General features: G+C 38.6%; 1 protein-coding gene across 19 annotated transcripts in view; it reads left to right on the top strand.

The window, feature by feature from the left end:
- Positions 1-18,805, top strand: part of LOC140715917 (protein 4.1-like) — a 162,642-nt gene that overhangs the window by 18,661 nt on the left and 125,176 nt on the right. The gene's annotated exons all lie outside the window — the stretch shown is intronic.

Raw genomic sequence — 18,805 nt, 5'->3', positions numbered from 1 at the left:
TAATAGCGAGGTCCCCTAAACTGTAGTTCTTTTTAAATGTATAGTTTTCGTGAAAATTTCACGGACAATGTAAGGCCGAATTCGTATACGTTTCCCAGTCGCAAATTACGACCTTTGACTGTCAAGATTTATATTTATTGCAAGATACAAATTGTGGTCCCTCAATACATCGGAATACGTCAATGCTTCAAAATATTTCTCATTTACTGCGTTTAAAGCGTGGAATTTAGTGGCTTTTGGTCCCAAGAATGGAATTTCAGCAAAATCAAAAAATATAAATGACTGAGCAACTGTGGACGTGAGGTGTGCCAAAACTACCCATTTACCACAAATCCCATACCGATTCGTGGTTCAATTGAACTCTTCTAGACCTTACCCACAAACTGTCCACGCCCCCATGTTAAAACTGCGCGAGTCGATCAATACGCTGGCTCAGGATAGCTCTGAAAGTATTAACTTGCAGAAAGCGTACCAATCAATTTGTACTTTTTAAAAAAATCATTAGCTTACTAAGAAAAGTTTTTTTTAAAATTGTGAACTAATGTTATTTAATATCTTTGCCTCTATTGACCAGTTCAAGATTTGGTTAACTGGTTTCTGTTATGTTACTTTAAAAATTAAATAAAAACTGAAGATGCTGGTAATATGTACAAAAAAACATAAATTACCAGATGAAATATCATTGACCGTGGTTCTTCAGAAGCCACAAAACTTGTCAAATGTTTCTAGGCTGTTTTGTTTTTGTTTCACTTATGTTAATCAGAATCAGGTTTACTATCACCAGCATATGTTGTGAGATCTGTTGTCCTTCCAGCAGCAGTAGAATACAATACATAATAATAGGAAAAACAACTGAATTACAGTACGTATATGTGTATTAAATAGTTAAGTTAAAATAAGTACAGTAGTGCAATAATACAGAATTTTTTTTTAAAGTGAGGTAGTGTTCATGGTTCAATGTCCACTGAGAAATTGAATGCCAGAGGGGAAGAAGCTGTTCCTGAATTGTTGAACGTGTGGCTTCAGGCTCCTGTTCCTCCTTCCTGATGGTAAAAATGAGAAGAGGGCATGTCCTGGGTGGTGGGGGTTAGTCTCCTACAATGTACTGAAGGTATTTATTTTAAAATTCCTGCTTTTGCAGCTGCAGTGCTGATATTGTGGTTAATTACTACTCTTAAAAGCACGTTTTCCTATTGTTTAAAGAAAACAATTTCCTCTTGCAAGGTTTTATCATCATTAAGATGAATTGTGGAAACATAGGCTGTCTTCTTAATCTTGCATACTATTAATTTGTTCCCTGATACTTTGAGTTTTTCTAATACAGTTGCAAGAAAAAGTTTGTGAACCCTTTGCAATTTCCTGTTTTTCTGCATTAATTGCTCATAAAATGTGATCTGATCTTCATCTAAGTCAAACAATAATAGACAAACACAATCTCCCTAACCAATAACACAAACAATTGTATTACTTCTAGTCAATACTGAGTCTTCGGTATTGTACTAAACAATCAGTTTAGGTTAAAAAATTATGTGAACCTCTGGAAAAGCCTTCTGCAATAGCTATTTGGAGTTGGGTGTTCCAGCCAATGAGATGTGATCGGAAGGTGTGGGCTCTAGAAGTGCCCTGCCCTATTTAAAAAAAAGACACACAAAGTCAGGTTACTGACAAAACCTGCTTTTCTCAAGAAAGATCTGTTTACGTGCACCATGCTTCGATCAAAACAACTTCCACAGGACCTCAGAAGAAGAATTGTAGAGATGCATGACGCTGGAAAAGGCTACAAAAGCATTTCTAAACACCTGAGTATTCATATTAGTCCGCATCCAGAGAAGAGGAATTTCGGAGTTGTATACTTTGATAATAAAATGAACCTTTGAGTAAGAAAAAATGAAGGACATTCAGTACAGTTGCTACACTCCCTAGGAATGAGTGTCCTGCAAGGTCACACCAAGAGCACAACGTGCAATGCTAAAAAAGATGTGAAAAAGAGGGCAAAGGTAACAACAAAAGACCTACAGAAATCTCTATTACTTGCTGAACTCTCTGTTCATGTGTCCACTATAAGAAAACTACTGAACAAAAATGGTGTTTGTGGAAGGGCACCACAGAAGAAACCACTGCTGTCCAAAACAAACATTGCTGCACATCACAAATTTGCAGAAGACCACCTGGATGTTTGACAGTGTTCTGTGGTCAATGAGACAAAAGTTGAACTTTTTGGCCGAAGTGTACACCACTATGTTTGGAGTACATGGATACCAAAATCTCACCCCACCTGTGAAGCAAGGTGAATGGGTTGCTTTGCTGCCTTGGGGCCTGGACAGCTTGCAATCATTGAGGGAACAATGAATTCAAAGTTGTTTCAAGAAGAATATCAGGGTAGTGGACCATCACCTGAAGCTTAATAGAAGTTAGATGATGCAACAAGATAATGATCGGAAACACAAGAGTAAATCAACAACAGAATGGTTTAAAAAGAAGAAAATTTGTGTTTTGGAATAGACAAATCAGAATCAGACCTTAATCAAATTGAGATGCTGTGGCGTGACTTGTTAATGCAAGTATCCCAAAAATATTGATGAACTGGAACAGTTTTGTATGGAGGAATGGTCTAAAATTCCTCCTTGCCTTTGTGTAAGTTTGATCAGCAGCTACAGGAAACATTTGGTGGAGGTTACTGCTGCTAAAGGAGGTTCTACCAGTTATTAAATACAAGGGTTCACATCCTTTTCCCAGCCTGGACTGTGAATGATCAAACAATGTGTTCAATAAAGACATGAAAAGTACAGTTGTTTGTGTGGTATTAGTTCAGGCAGATTGTGTTTGTAGAAATAAAATAAAGTGGCGAGGTAGTGTTCATGGGTTTAATGTCTATTTTGAAATCGGATGGTAGAGGAGAAGGAGCTGTTACTGAATTGCTGAGTGAGTGCCTTCAGACTTCTGTACCTCCTTCCTAATGGTAGCAATAAGAAGAAGGCATGTCCTGGGTGGCGGGGATCCTTAATGATGGACATTGCCTTTCTGAGGCACTGATCCTTGATGATGTCTTGGATACTACAGAGGCTAGTACCAATGATGGAGTTGAATAATTTTACCACTCTCTGCAGTTTACTTCAATCCTGTGCAGTAGCCCCTCCATACCAGATGGTGATGTAGCCAGTCAGAATGCTTTTCACAGTACCTTTGTAGAAGTTTTCGAGTGTTTTATGTGATAAACCAAATCTCCTCATAAACCAAACTCCAAATGAAATATGACTGCTGTCTTGCCTTCTTTATGTTGGGCCTAAGTTAGATCCTCAGAGATATTGACACGTAGAAATTTCAAACTGCTCACTCTCTCCACTTCGGATTCCTTGATGAGGATTGGTGTGCATTCCTCGTCTTGCCCTTTCTGAAATCCATAATTGGCTCTTTGGTCTTTCTGACCAATATATGTAAACATAAGATGCATTCCACTGTAATTGGGTAGTTCTTCCTAGGAGCATCTGTATGTGAATGCTAAAATGTACTGCTGTGGTAGGTTTTGTTTAGAACTCTCAACTTCAATAATTGTCTTTTCATTGCTTGTCATTCACTCAATTCATCACCATAGATTGTTCTCACTATTGTAGTCAGCTTCCAAATGTGTCTCATTCTCTTGTGTAGGAAAGCTCTTGTAACAGCTATGATTAATATATTCATCATTATACAACAAAACCCTATTTGGTTTATTTCTCTACCAATGTCATAAAACAAAGATCTAGATGAGTAAGCATTAGCAACATATTTCCCTTCAGCTGAGGAATTAAAAACTGGGGGAGAGTTTTAAAATAATTGGTTGAAGGATTTTACAGGAGATGAGGAATTTTTTAACTGTTTATTTAGTCAGTGTTGAGCCCTCGAACGTATTTCCAGAAAAAGTAGTAGAAGGAAGAATTTTCATGTTTTAAAAGAAATGCTTGTGACCTTCATGGCCATAGATATAGTACTTGGAAGTGGGATTAGGTTGGTTAGTTCAAAGGGTGGCATTGAATAATCTTTGTTAGTTTTCTAAGAGATGATCTGTGGTCTAATGTAATATGGACAAAGCTTTTATATTTCAAATATCATTTTGAACTTTTCTGAAATATGATCTTTTTGTATTTACATCAACATTATTGTTACATATGAACATGAATTAACCAGTAAAATGATTTTTAAACAGTTTACCAGTTATACTGAATTATTAAAGGAACAAGAGAAGTCCATGATATATACTATTAAAAGTACCTTATTGAGTACGAGAGGCAGAAGGGTGCAAATAGGACAGTTTTATTTTGAACTAGGAATTCAAGATTGTTTAATGTCATTTCCATTACACAAGTGTAAAGGAGAACAAAAAATTATTACTCTGGGTCCAATGCAGCTTTTAAAAAAAAAACTAAGATAAAGACCTCAATTTTAAAAAAACCCAATATAAATACTTATATACTTTGATTATATGTGCATAAAGTGACACTAGGTATAGGTTTGTAGGTTTGTACATACGGTGACTGACAGGAAATGTTAAAGCCATGGTGGTGGGTGTGGAGGGATGGGTTAAGTGGTTAGAGGTGTTGATCAGCTTTATTGGTCGGGGAAAGTAACTGTTTTGGAATCTGGTGGTCCTACTGTGGATGCTGCAAAGCCGGCCCTCTGATGGGAGAAAGAACTGGATGGGTAGGATCCTTTGTGATATTGCTGGCTGTTTTTTTGCCACCTTTCTGTATACACACCTTGATGGTGGGTAGACTGGTGCCCAAGTTGGATTGGGCAGTTTTGACTAACTGTTGTACAGCCATTCTTTTCACTGCAGTGCAGTTTCTGTGCCATCCACTAATGCAGCATGTTAGGATGCTCTCTACTGCATATGTTGTGCGTATTGATGTGCATGGTCCAGCTCTTGATGCTTGAAGAGTTTCTGTATTGGAGTTGTTGTTAATTACTAAAATCAGTATAATATCAGGTGCTTAGAACTTAAGGCTATGCAGAGTTCATAGAGACAGCGTCTGAGGTCTGGAATGAACCTCCGTCTCAGGTACTCATCCTGTTGGGCCATTGTGTCACCCTGCTGAGCTGCACTGATATGTGACGAGTGCAGTTTCTTTACCTTTGTTACATTAAAGTTGAATTGTATTTTTAGAATAACAAACACTGAAAGTGATGCAACAAAGCTAAAGTACATTGCAACATAGTTTCTGGTGTCAACTTCCCGGGTGAGCTTGTCTCAACATAAATCACCAACACCATTAACATTTACAATGATAGACATGGAAAGATCACTTCCTTAGCTGGGTGAGAAAGTACTGAGGACCCACGTCAAGATGATTACAAAATAATGTGGGTGATACTGCAGATGAACTTGCTTACAAAACTAATTTTCATAACTAATTTCCCCTTAAACGGGAATCTTCCAATCCTTGGAATTTTTCAGTTTTTATCAATTGTTGAAATGAGTTTACAGATATATTGTCAGGGTTTTGTTATTAAAATCCTGGATTGGGGGGGGGGGGGGGTGAGTTTTACTCATTTGGACTAACTGTGGCTGAGGCTTGCAACTTATAGTATCAAAGTGCAAATTAACTTATGTGAACTTCAATTCTGAATGCTACTTGCTTACTTTTATTGTTTGCACATTTTGTTTCTTTTCTGCACATTTTGTATGTTTGGCAGTCTTTTTTTTAATGGGTTCTATTGGGTTTCTTTGTTTTGTAGCTGCCTGTAAGACAATGAATCTCAAGGTTTTATAAAGTATATATACTTTGATAATAAATGTACTTTGACTTTTGGTGAGGGTTCATATTCAGATGGTCCTGTGGAATTGCAATGTAAAAGCAGCTTTGGTGCTTAGAGTTGAAGGGTGCCAACTGAAACGTGAAGATTATGGTGAATTGTGAAACACCTGATGGAATAGTTGGAGTAGGGAAAGCAAAATGACATTGATGTGCAGATACACAACTAATGATGGTTGAACCTCCACATATGTCTGTAAGATAAATGGAATTCTTTGTTTTGAATCTATGGGTGTAAAAATATACAAGGGGTAAAAATATAGAGATTGGGACAGGATTTGTATTCAATTGGGGAGGGGGTTATTTACCATTTTGGCCATCCCATTGCAGTCTGTAAATAAAAAAAAAAATCTGCAGTTGCTGGGAATTTTGAGCAACACACGATAAGCTGGAGGAAATCAGCAGGTCAGGCAGTATCTATGGACAGGAATAAACAGTAGACATTCCTGGAAGAGACCCTTCATCTGGACTGGAAAGGAAGCAGAGACATAAATCTGGGAATTGACTCAGTCTGTGACCTATCCCCTTTTGAACCAATTAATCAAAGAGATTGTGTCCTGGCTAAGGGGAGATACAGCTCAGAAGTGACACTTTGTTCCATGACTCTGTGCTGACCATCAGATGTGCATATCCTACATTAACTCCATGCTTTGTTCTCCCACATACTGATCAGCTGGCAAAATTCTACCGTTCGCCTGCACACTAGGAACAATTTAACAATGGCCAGTTTACTCTTTACTAATCCACGTGCCTTTGGGATGTGGGAGGAGTCCAGAGCCCTCAGAAGAAATCCCCATGATCATGAGGAGACTATGTAATGTTCACGCAGACAGCTGGGCCATTGTGTCACCCCGCATATCTGCACTGTGATGCGTATTGGTTCTGTACTGTAATTCATTGCATTGCCGCTCACATTAAAGTTAATTTGTATTTAGAAACAATAACATATATTGAAAGTGATGCAAAACTAAGACATATTGCAACATTGTTTCTGGTGTCAACTCTACCGTGAGAGAGAGCTTCAACAGAACGCCTTTAAAATTTTACATTAATAGACCTGGAAAGATTCCTCTAGCTTGATGAGAAAGTTTTGAGGACACGTGTTAAGATGATTACAAAACATGGGGTGATATCGCTGGAACAGTAATTCGGACTAACTTGTTCACAAAAATAACTCGCAGAACTATTTTCCTCTTAAACAGGAACCTTTCACTTCTTGGGTTTTTTAAGCAGTTTTTAAAAGGGGTTTATGGATATATCGCCAAGACTTGGTTATTAAAATGATAGGGGTTGGGATGTGGGCGGTTCATATCAGGTGGTACTGAGGAATTGCAACATAAAAGTAGCTTTGGTGATTTCCTGGATGTTTTTTCCAATTAAGTTTTGCATCATTTTAGTAGAATATTTGAAAGCTTTTGGTGTCTTGCAAGGCTTCTGTTAGGAACAAATTGTTCAATTAATATGGTAAGAAGTTTTATTCTTGGTTAAACAATTTTGTCACTTAAATCACTATTATGTTACCATTCTTGGTTGTAGACTTTCCAGACCTCCAGATAATGCCAGTACTCATTGAGATGTATGGTAATGTACTCTGGGTTAATTTCTCTGTTTAGAATTTCCTCTTTCTGTCATTGTCTTAATTTTTTTGGGCCTTTGTGTTCCCTTAGCAACTTATTAATATTATTGTTGTGCAATGCATATTTTTTGACGATGATTGTTTTTTAAAAAATAAATTGAATAACTAATTGCCATTGAATTGAATATGAAAAGCTTCCACTTGGAAGTTGGCTAACCTCAAAACATCACTCGGCCCGAAACATTGACTTCTCCTTTCAACAGATGCTGCCCGACCTGCTGAGTTCGTCTACTACATACTACTACAGTACTATAAAACTGGGTTAGTTCCTAATAGTTATCAACAGGAGAATTCAGTGTATTCTTTTGACTGTCTGTAAATGAGCGAAGTCAGTGATGACACCTTGTGTAGATAATGGACTGACTTCACAAAATACTATTGACAATTGCATCCTCCAAATCTTCATTTTCATTGAAACAGTCAAGTTGATTGTCGATACCTTCAAATTATTCATAGATCCTAACTTGTTGAGATGGTGAAATGTTTCATTTTCACTCCCGGCAGTTTCTGGCATCTCCAAGCCTAAATGCTTAAAACCACACTGAGCAAAATAGTTCTGAATTATCTTGCTGTTCATTTCTTGCCAACTATTAGTGACAAAAAAATCACTGCTTTCTGAACACAAGCTATTTAAAAACTATTTGTTCTAAGCACTGTGTCGTGTGACAGCCACGCAAGTGCACGCATTTGACGCTAGTTAGAAACTGTTCTGCAGTTGTCACCTAATTAAGCAGCATAGTGTCCCAAATAAAGGGAATCCCAGCTATTTCCTCAGTTAGGCTTTGTTCTTTAAGAGTTGTTAAATTGTTAAATTTCTACCAGTGGTCCACCATCTGGGGTGGGTGACCACTGCACGGGGTAGAAATAAGCTGCAGAGAGTTGTAAAATCAGTCAACTCCATCATGAGCAATAGCCCACATAGTATCCAGGATATCTTCAAGGGGTAATGACTCAACCAGGTGGCATCCATCATTAAGGACCCCCATCATCCAGAACGTGCCCTCTTCTCATTGCTACCAACAAGAGGAGGTACAGGAGCTTCAAAACACACACTCAATGATTTGGGAATAGTTTCTCCCCTTCTGCCATCAGATTTCTGAATGGACATTGAACTCATGAATACTACATCTCCACTTTTTTTCTCTCTTTTTGCTCTATTTATATATAGTTCTCATTATTGTATACAGGTTGACCTTCTATAATCTGGCACTATTGGGACCTAAGGAGTGCCGGATTAGTGAAAATGCCGAATTACAGAAGGATCACATTAAGCAATAGCTAACTGTCTCATCATACCTTTAAAATATCATGTAAATCAGTACAAGTTAATATTTGTTTCATTATTATCTAAATGAGTAGCAAGTGAAATTTTAATAAAGTAATATACTGTACAGGCACAGATAATATAAAGGGTACAGGTAAATGTACAGGAATTAACTTATACAGAACAGTTGAGCATTTCTGCTTCTAAAGTGAGATGTTTAATATACCTTCAGGCAAAGTTACATGTCTGCAAGTGTGGGGTTGTCAGGATCATCAACATCTTCATCTTGGAAAAGTGAGTGAAGCATCAGGGACTGGTGCTGAAACTGGCACAACAGTTTCTTCAAAAACTGTTGATGTTGGTGGCAGCACATCTGGGTGAGCAGAAGCAGAAGTCGGAGAAAGGAGGTCTTCTTAATGCCCATTTCATGCGACTGCCAGGTATCCAGGGATTTAGCGCTGGGCTCTTCCCTTTTCACTCTCAGTTACTGAGGGAATCCTCGTTAGTTTCTTTTCCTCCGAATAAATAGTAATATGCTTAAATTCAGCGGGTTGCCACATCTGATCTGAGGTCATAGACAGAAGAGAACGGAGCACGGGCCAGGGGACGCCAGAGGGCAGTGCGCGACTGCTGGCAGGCGGACCGACCCAGCACATGCCAGCTCCCCCCGCTGCTAGCGGGTGCTGGCAGCCACGCCACACGCAAATGATATTAATAAATGCAGGAAAACAAGCAGGAATCGCCTGTTTGTGCTTACAAGAGCGCGCCAACATGTGAACAGATCTAGCGCAACCAAAACATGTGCAGCAGATTGGTATGGTGGCCTGGGAAATTTGAAATTACAGTCGCATGGAAAATTTGAAATCAGTGCCAGATTATCGAAGGAACCAGATTACAGGTAGACGGATTAGTGAAGGTTGACTGTATTGCACTGTACTGCCACCACATAACAAGAAATTTCACAACAAATGCCAGTGATGTTAATTCTGATTCTGATATTTTGTAATAAGTGGCTGCCCCAATTAACTGGAATCTACTGTTGTGGTCTCTTTTTTTATTGACTGAACTTTTTTTACAAGATGATTGCTGGCAAAAATGATTTATTATAAATTTCTAAAGCCATTAGAAATTGTAGGTTGCTAATTTTAAGTAATTTTAAAGTACCCTTCATTAGGAAATCTGTTGTATAGAAGTGTCATAAATTGTTGAGATGCTAATGCACTAGTGGATACCTGTCAGTTCATGTTAACACAAGTACATATTGTGAACTATAGTCATTCAACAATATACTGTGTCTTGATACAAATGACATTTTGTGTTGCTATTGAATTGCACTGGAGAACTAGAGCCTTCTGATTAATTTTAATAAGACAATTTGAGGGGAGACCTTACAGAGGTTGGTAAAATTAAGGGCTGTAGGTAGGATAAATGGTCAGAATCCTTTTCCCAGGGCAGGTGGGTCTAGAAAGCACAAGTTTAAGGTGTGAGGAGGGAAATTAAAGACTTAACAGGTAAATTTCAACAGATTAACAAGCTGCCAGAAGAGATAGTAGAAGCAGGTACAATTACAGTCTTTTAAAAGGCATTTGGACAGGTGTGTGGTTAGAAAAGCAGTAAGAGTCTTACAGACCTAATGAGCAAATGGGATTGCGGGTAGACATCGTGGTAGGCATGGACGAAGTGTGTTTGTTTCTGTGCTGTACAGTTCTATAATTAACAAGCATCCTTCAGTTCTGCAGTTTAGGAAAGATCTCGGGAGTATATTTTTACCAGAATTTTAGTGCAATTGGTATCGGTTTAGATTTGACATTTGCTTTGTGCTCACGCAAAATAGTTATATTCACTTTCTCAGTGTTGGCCTCAACCAATTTATGCCAGTTTAAGTTTAACTTAAGTGTCAAAGCCACTTCTTACCAACACTATAGTTTGAGTTTGAATGCAGTGTATGTAATATAACAGAGTTTTATGGCTTTTCTAAGATGCAAGTACTGGTACCATTGAAGATATTTTACCGCATACTACTAGGTATAATTACTGTGTTCACCTTTATGTGAAGGTGGCATACAACAGTAATGATTGGATACCATTCCTTTTTTTGTTATGTAATAGGTGAAAAGCTTCAAGAATGCACATCAGAAGAACTCTTTTGCACTCGCAAACCCACTTTCCGTTCTTGTACTCCCATCATTCTGTAACGTTTGGTAAAGATTTAGAAAATACTTGTGCTTTGGACAAAGAAGAGACTGGGACAAAAAAGGAAAACCTTTTGTGTTCCTCCTCAAATTGGAATTAACTCTAGCAAATGAGACTTCTCTACCTTCTTCCTTTGCTCCTAAACACCACCAATGTGCTTTCTGTTCTTCCTGATCTAAGCTGCTACTTGACTTGGAATTTGGAATTCACTAAAAAGGAGTGGTAGCAAATCTTGTCCAAGCCAAAGGATTGACTAAGCAATGGATTGTACACGTGACCTTCAATATTGTAAAATGGATTCTGTACTGCCCTCTCCATTGTTCCTAAATATTGACCCAGCAGTATCTCCAACACACCCAGGCCAGTGAAACATTCTGCCTACACCCAGCAACCACTCCTGACATTGGCGCAGTTTCATTCAAGATTCATTTATTTTCAAAGAATGGTTAAATGATACAACCTAGAGATTTGCTTGCTTACAGGTAGTCACAAAGCAAGAAACCAAAAATAACCCCATTAAAGAAAAAACATAAAAAATTTTTAAAAAAGCAAAAAGCTAACACTCAGTGCACAAGAGAAAGAAAAAAGATACAAATTATGCAGCAATTGAAGCTAACAACAGCATTCCGAACCAAAAATAAGTTCTTAGATCCGACCCTCAGAGTAGCCCGGAGTAGGCCCAAAGCCTTGCATATTAGTTCATCATATTAGCAGGCATGGAGCATGGCAGTCGGGGCAATCTTCATAGCCTCAGCTCCATGGGAATGCTCATTGCGGAGAATGAGCAAAATTGGCTTGAACCAACCAACACCCTGTCTTTTCAGTTTATCTGGGCCGGCATTTAAATTGACACAATGACAGGACAGTGAAAGGCCCCGGCGCCTTGGAGAGAAGCGTGTAGATCGTGGAGAGCGAGCGAAATTGACTCTCACCTCCGATCTGGGCCGGCAATTGTCTAAACAGCATATTGTACCTCAAGACCTAGGCAATGGGCCTAGTCCATGCCACCCAGCGACTTGCTCCAGTGATATTCTTTGCTCCTTGAAACTTTCCTTGATGTTCCATCCCTTGGGAAGCTTTATTTAGTGTTGCATGTCCTGAACTATTATTATACTTGTTACTATAATGGTTATTTGGATATTCCCACTGCCCCCCCCACACCCCCAGCCTTTATCCTACTACTACCTTGCATCATTGCTAAACTCCCTGTCAATCAGGAATTCCTTATCATTTTGAACACTATTTTCAAAACCATGCACTCCAGTCTCAAGAAAGACTAAGAGAAAATATGTTTAAAACAAAAATTCATATTGTATAAACCTTGGCAAGACTGGATTGAGGAGGAATTTGAGCGTAAAAAGGCCAAATACCAGGAGCTAGTAGAGCAGTGCTAGCAATGGGTGATGGGCATGATGCAAGCCAATAGGAGTGGGGTGGAAAGATTTTGCTATTGCCTGCTCTGCAGAACCTACTCTTTCCTTGGCATTACAGGGGCTGCAAAGAAAAGAGCCATCAGGACTTTCACAAAGGCTGCTGAGCAAGCCTCCAGATGGCTATAGACCAAGAGGTGTGGCCCATGGACCAGTGCTGCTGGACACCGACCAGGAACTAATCAATGCTGGCTGGGTTGCCTGGGCGAGGGTGTCTGATGTTGAATGACCTGCTAACCCCAGGTTACATCCTGTTGATGTGTCCCAATGCATCTTAGGATGTATCTCCTCATCAGTCATTCTTGTAAAATAAAAATAAATAGCATCATGAAATATCACTTTTTAACGAAAGTGTTATCATTAGTAAAGGTCACGATCTATGGCAGCAAAATAGCTTATTCCTTGACCTTTGCAGTGATGTGAAATCCATCTTGGTGTAATGTTGATGGTATACTTGTGTTTTAATGCCAGCCTATTTGATCTTTTTGCAATTAATCTCTAGTGCCATTAAGATTAAGCAGATGTGCTGAAGTCTTTATCTGCCATCAGCAGATTATTTCTGCAGCTTTTGTTTCGATTGATCTGCAGCAACTCGGTAAATTCCCTCCCCATGCCTTGGCCTCTGTTCCTCTTCAACAGCTTTACTTAGTTATGGGCAGAGGAAAATGTTTACCAGAACTTTTGGTCAATTATTCTGACCAGCATGCTGTTAAAGCTGGTATATTAGATAAAATGGTATTTCCCACCTAAATGAAACTAAAAATATCATGAATAATTGGCAAGTTTCGAAGCTCAAGAATCAAGCCTGTTTTTAATGCTTTAGATCTTTTCATCTTGATCAATAGTTGAAGGTTAGGCCACATGTTTTTGCAGTTCTTACCCTGATAGAATGAATGATCTGAAGAGCCCCTGATACTCCACCTCTTCATGGGAAGAAAGCAGTCCAAAGAATGATGTAGTGTATAACATCTTGTAATTGCAGTCATATGCGTACACAACCCAAAATATTAACAATTTGAGCACCACGTCACATTTATAAGCAGAATAATAATATGATATTACACTGGAAATGAAAAATATTGTAAGTATTTAGAGCAGCTCAGGCAACATGTACAGAGAGGTAAAAGGAGTTATCTTTTAGGTTAGTGATCATCGGGGGATTGGTGTATGGAACAATCAGATTGTCTGTAAAAGGCTTGGAGTCCGAGAGAACGTAGGCAACAAATCCAGTTACAGTATTGCTAACTAAAGGTTTTTGATGATTGTTGATTGGTTCTTTCTAATCCTCTTGCTCCTCTGTGAATTAAAATTTGCTTGTTTTCGTACTTTTCCTGTTATGACGTCATTGACCTGAAATATTATGTGAGATTCCACCTGACTTGCTGAATGATTCCTGCTTTTATTTCTGACTGCATGCTATTAAGGGTATGTTCATTTCCCTTGTGTCAGAGATTTCTCATCTTTTTATAACACGTATTACATTACATTTATACATTGCTGTTGTTTTATTCTGCATATATTGCAGTCAGATAATGTTTCAGATTTAGTTGTTTGCTACACTGTATAATAGAGCCTTCTCAGATTGAGAGATACCTCTGCATTTACCATTCTGTTAGTGTCGTTCTCAAGTCAGGGAACTGAAATGTAAGTAGCGCTGTTGCTCTCCCCTCTCACTGTGGAGGGAGTGCTACCTCTCTCTCCCTCGTTGCTGAGAGAGGGAGCCTGTGACATGTCAAACTGTCGGGTGAACAGTGGTTTTTGATCGACTGTAGATGATGGTCTCTTTGGGAGCTTTGCTTTTGCTTGCGTGGCAGATGGTAGCTGGTGCAGGTGGGGGAGGGTTGATGCTTATCTGCTTGGCTGTGGGAGGGGGAGGGCTGGCTTTGGGGGGTTCTAACATTTTCCTGGCATTCATTCCTTGGGGTTTTTCTTCTGTTTCGTGAATGTCTATGGAGAGAAAGAATTTCTCTGATAATAAATTGAACCAGAGGGCCAAATTGTCTGTTGATTTTCACTGAAAATAAGTGAATGAGAAATGGTCATGTTATTGCTCTTCTGGGTCTAACCAGCTTGGATGAAAAATTGAGAATGAACAATAGTTGGGGTAATATTTTCTACGGTTGAGCAATTGATTTGTAAGTGCGTTTTTATTTTTAAATTATCTGATTTCAGTGCATGCTATTAAGGGTATCTTCATTTCCCTTGTGTCAGAGGTTTCACATCTTTTCATAACACGTATATGATACATTACATTTATACATTGCTTTTGTTCTATTCTTACCATTTTGCATTAGTTGGGGCCCTTCAAAAGTATCACCACAGGTTGGGCAGCTTTTGTCCCAAATTCCAAAGTTTATCACAAACTCTTCCAAAAAAAAATTGTGGTCTTTTCAGTTTATATTGATACATTACAATTGCAGAAATATTAGTGTGCCAATAAATACAATAAAGTTAAGCAGGCAGAAATTTGAAAGCCTTAGCAATATGTCAAAATTGAGGCCCTCCATTGTCGGGGCTTGACTATGGATGCTGCGCCCTGGCTGTCCGTGTGATGCATGGGCCAAGGCATTACGATATGGGGAGCAAGCTGTTGCCCAGGTAGCAGGCTCCCCCTCTCCATGCAGCTGATAAACCCAAAGGAATGGTAAAGACCGATACAGTTTGGCACCAGTGTTGTCACAGGAGTTGCCAGTCACTGTTGAACTTAATATACGACTACCTTAGGGACTCCAGTTCTGGATTTTTCTTCTGGGTTTGCTCCTGAAGCCTTCCCCATTAGTGTGTATAGTGGCAAGGCATTGGAGGTTTCAGATCCAAGTTTTCCTTCCAGATGAACTGCCAACCACAGTTGATGAGCCCCATCTGCTTGAAGTGACTGGTTTTATGGTGCCAGTAATCTGTCTTTTCCCCTTCTGTAAGTAGAAATGGTTCTACTGGGCTTAGTAGCTAAGCCACATGTGAAGACATCGAGCTGGACTTGCTTGTCAGAGGCTATTAGAGACACACACCATTGGGAGCATTTAATAGGTAGTGAGTGCTTATTCCCACTGCCACCCCCAGCTATAACCTATGTATGACCTATGTATATCAAGATACTGCCAATAATTCTAATTGAAATATTGGCAAACTTCCAAGCAGAGCTATGAGACTGGCCTCCCACATTTGGAGGTAAAATGACTGAGCAACGTAAGCTTACTAACTTGGAAAGAAAATGCTTTAAGTATTGATCTTCATGCTTAAGATGATATATTTGCAGACTGTTAACACTGAGTGATCTTTCAAAGTGAATAGCAAGACATACTGACATAGGACGCTGGCAGATGAAAGAACAGGTTCAAACCAGTAGAAGGTAATTTAAGACAGACATCTGAAAATTGTATTTCCACACAAGGGTGATTACATGATAAAAGCTCTTAGAATAAAGTAGTGACAGCAAAAGTTCAGCATCATGTTGATGTTATACTGGAGGTTGAGTTTAGAGAGAGTAGTACCGGTGGCTTATCTTGAGTTCATGCCTGACAACCAAATCAATTTGATCTTCAAGTTTTCTTTACTTCACTTCTTATCTGTAACACAAGTTACAAGTTTACTTTCTAGAAGAGTTGGATTATGGGGTGGCACATTAGAAGAAAATGCTTAAACTTAATAACACTGTGATGCATGTGAGAGAGGAATGTATGCGATACTAACTTCCTAAAATCAGTGTTTCTTAGTTTCTTTTCATTTTGTGTATTTAAGAAAAAGCTATAGGAATGTTCTAGGAATCTGACTAGTAGAATGGCTACTTTAATGATATCTGATAATCTGATTCTGATGTAATTTCTTATTTCTATTATATCTGTAAGTTGGACCACGTTTAGGGCATTGCAGAATTCCTGTTGGAAATAGTTTATAAAATGTGTAGCTCGGGTGGTTGATAGTTGGGTTGAGTTGTTCTCCAATCATGGCAATTTACTTGCTAATGTTTCATCGCCATATGAGGAGATGTTATCAGTGCGCCGTTAATTGTTGTGTGTCATCCGAGTGCTTGGCCTTTATATACTTAATCAGTCAGCTGATTGGTTGTCATTTCAGAAACTCAGTTATCATATGGGGAGGAAATCTCATGGCTGTTTGATTGTGTGGTGAACGTCGTGTGTTATGGTCTGGAACTTTACCTGCATTATCTCATAAATAGAATCGAGGTCTACGTGTTTGTTGACAGAATTCCTGTTGTTTTGATGTTCAAAGGTTAGTTTATTATCAAAGCATTTATCCATATATAACTCTGAAAATTGTCTTCTCCAGATAGCCACAAAACAAAGAACGAACATGAAAGTCATTCCGAGAGAAACATGTAATCAATGTTAATTGATTCTAAGGGAGCCTGATTTACTTCCTTTTTGCCCTGAAGTATTTTGGTTGGATATTCATTGTCTTTCTCCACGCTTGATGGAGGTTGGTGCAATGCCTTCAAATAATTATAGAAGATACCTGGCTGCAAAGAAACCTGTCTTTTACCTCAATGAGATTGGCAATCGTTAAAGATTCCTTTGAAGAAAGGGCACTAATTGTTTGTAAAGGAGATCATCAATTGGTAGTAAAAGTGACAAATATGCACTTTCTGTATTTAAGAAAATACCAGGGACAGCCGTCAAGTAAGAAGGTTAGAATGGCAGAAGTGTTTCTGATATTCTGGACAGCTGTTGAGGCTTTAGTTGTTGATGCTACATCAGTCTTTTGTTCTCTTTTAATTTTCATTTCCTAACAGAGTAACAAGAAAACCTCAAGGAAATGTAATGGTAACAGACGAAGTGTAGAAAGTATTTATTTAGTTTGACTCAGTAAACGAATTAAGGTGATGAGTGTAATGGACTCATCAGAAGGCTTTATCTGAATAGCATTAGTTTACTCTTTATTTGTTATGTTGTATCAGATTTATGTAAAAAGAAGAGACACTATTTGGAAAGATGAAGAGTGAGAGGGAAAATTTTAAGAAATAATTTCAAAATGGATCAAAATTAAACTTGTGAGCCATGCGTTTTATTCTCTGTTAAAGTTAAAAGTCTATGTTGAATGTATGCAGTATGAACCTTATGCCAGCTTTTATTGTGTCTACATTATTGTGCCCACTTATTGAGAGAAGATTCAGTTGTACATCTCATTAAAATTCAAAGTAAATGTATTATCAAAGTACATATACATATGCGCTTTGTATATGTCACCATATACAACCCTGAGATTAATTTTCTTGTGGGCATACTTAATAAAACTATAGAAGAATTAGCATAACAGAATCAATGAAAGGCTGCCCAATTGGGGAGTTCAACCAGAGTGCAGAAGACAACAAACTGTAGATACAAAAAGAAGAAATAATGATAATAGATAAACAAGCATAAATATTCAGAACATGGTATGAAGAGTCCTTGAACATGAATCCATTGGTTGTGGGAACATTTCCATGATGGGGCAAGTGAAGATATCCCCTTTGGTTCAAGAGCATGATGGTTGAGGGGTAGAAACAGTTCCTGGATTTGGCAGTGTGAGTCCTGATGTTCTTGTACCACCTTCCTGATGGCAACAGTGAGAAGAGAGTATGTCCTTGGGTGATGTGGATCCCTGGTGATGGATGCTACTTTCTTGCAGCATTGCTTCATGTAGATGTACTCAATGGTGGAGAGAGCTTTACCTGTTATGGACTGGGCCATATCCATTACTTTATATAGCATTTATTGTGGTGTCTGGTTCTGTAATCCCCATAGGGTTCTGTGTGTGTTACTCTGATTAATTAGTGTTGACCTCTTGTACTTCCATTGTCATTTTTATGATGTATTTCATATAGGATTTAGAAACAAAGCTTTATACACTCAGTGGCCAAATATTAGGAACCTCCTATACCTAATGAAATGCCACTGAGTGTATGTTTGTGGTCTTCTGCTGTTGTAGACCATCCTCTTCAAGGTTCAACCTATTGTGCATTCTTCTGCACACCACTATTGTAACGTGTGGCTCTTTGGGTTACAGTTACCTTCCAGTCAGCTTGATCCAGTCTGTTCATTCTCCGCTGACCTCTCGGCCCACATTCACTGGATGTTTTTTTTTGTCTTTCCACACTACTCTCTGTAAATTCTGGAGTTTATGTGTGTGAAAATCCCAAGAGATCAGCGGTTTCTGAGATGTTCAAACCAACCCATCTGGCACCAACAATCAAAGTCACTAAGATCACATTTCTTCCCCATTCCGATGTTTCGTCTGAACAACATTTAAACTTCTTGACTTTGTCTGCATGCCACACGATTGGCTGATTAGATATTCACATTGGTGAGCTGGTGTACATAATAAAGTGGCCGCTGAGAGTGTACTCAAATTAATGCTTTGTTACTGAGCAATTGTTGGGAATGTAATTCACTGAAGTGCCAGGAATTAGTCTTTCTTTTAAAGTAAAATCTACTTAATTATCTTTGTTCCAACTACTGGAATACTACCATCAATATTAGATGAGTTGCAAGATGGG

Source organism: Hemitrygon akajei, chromosome 24 (genome assembly GCF_048418815.1).
Source record: "Hemitrygon akajei chromosome 24, sHemAka1.3, whole genome shotgun sequence".
NCBI lineage: Eukaryota > Metazoa > Chordata > Chondrichthyes > Myliobatiformes > Dasyatidae > Hemitrygon > Hemitrygon akajei.
This window is presented reverse-complemented; position numbering and strand designations above follow the sequence as displayed.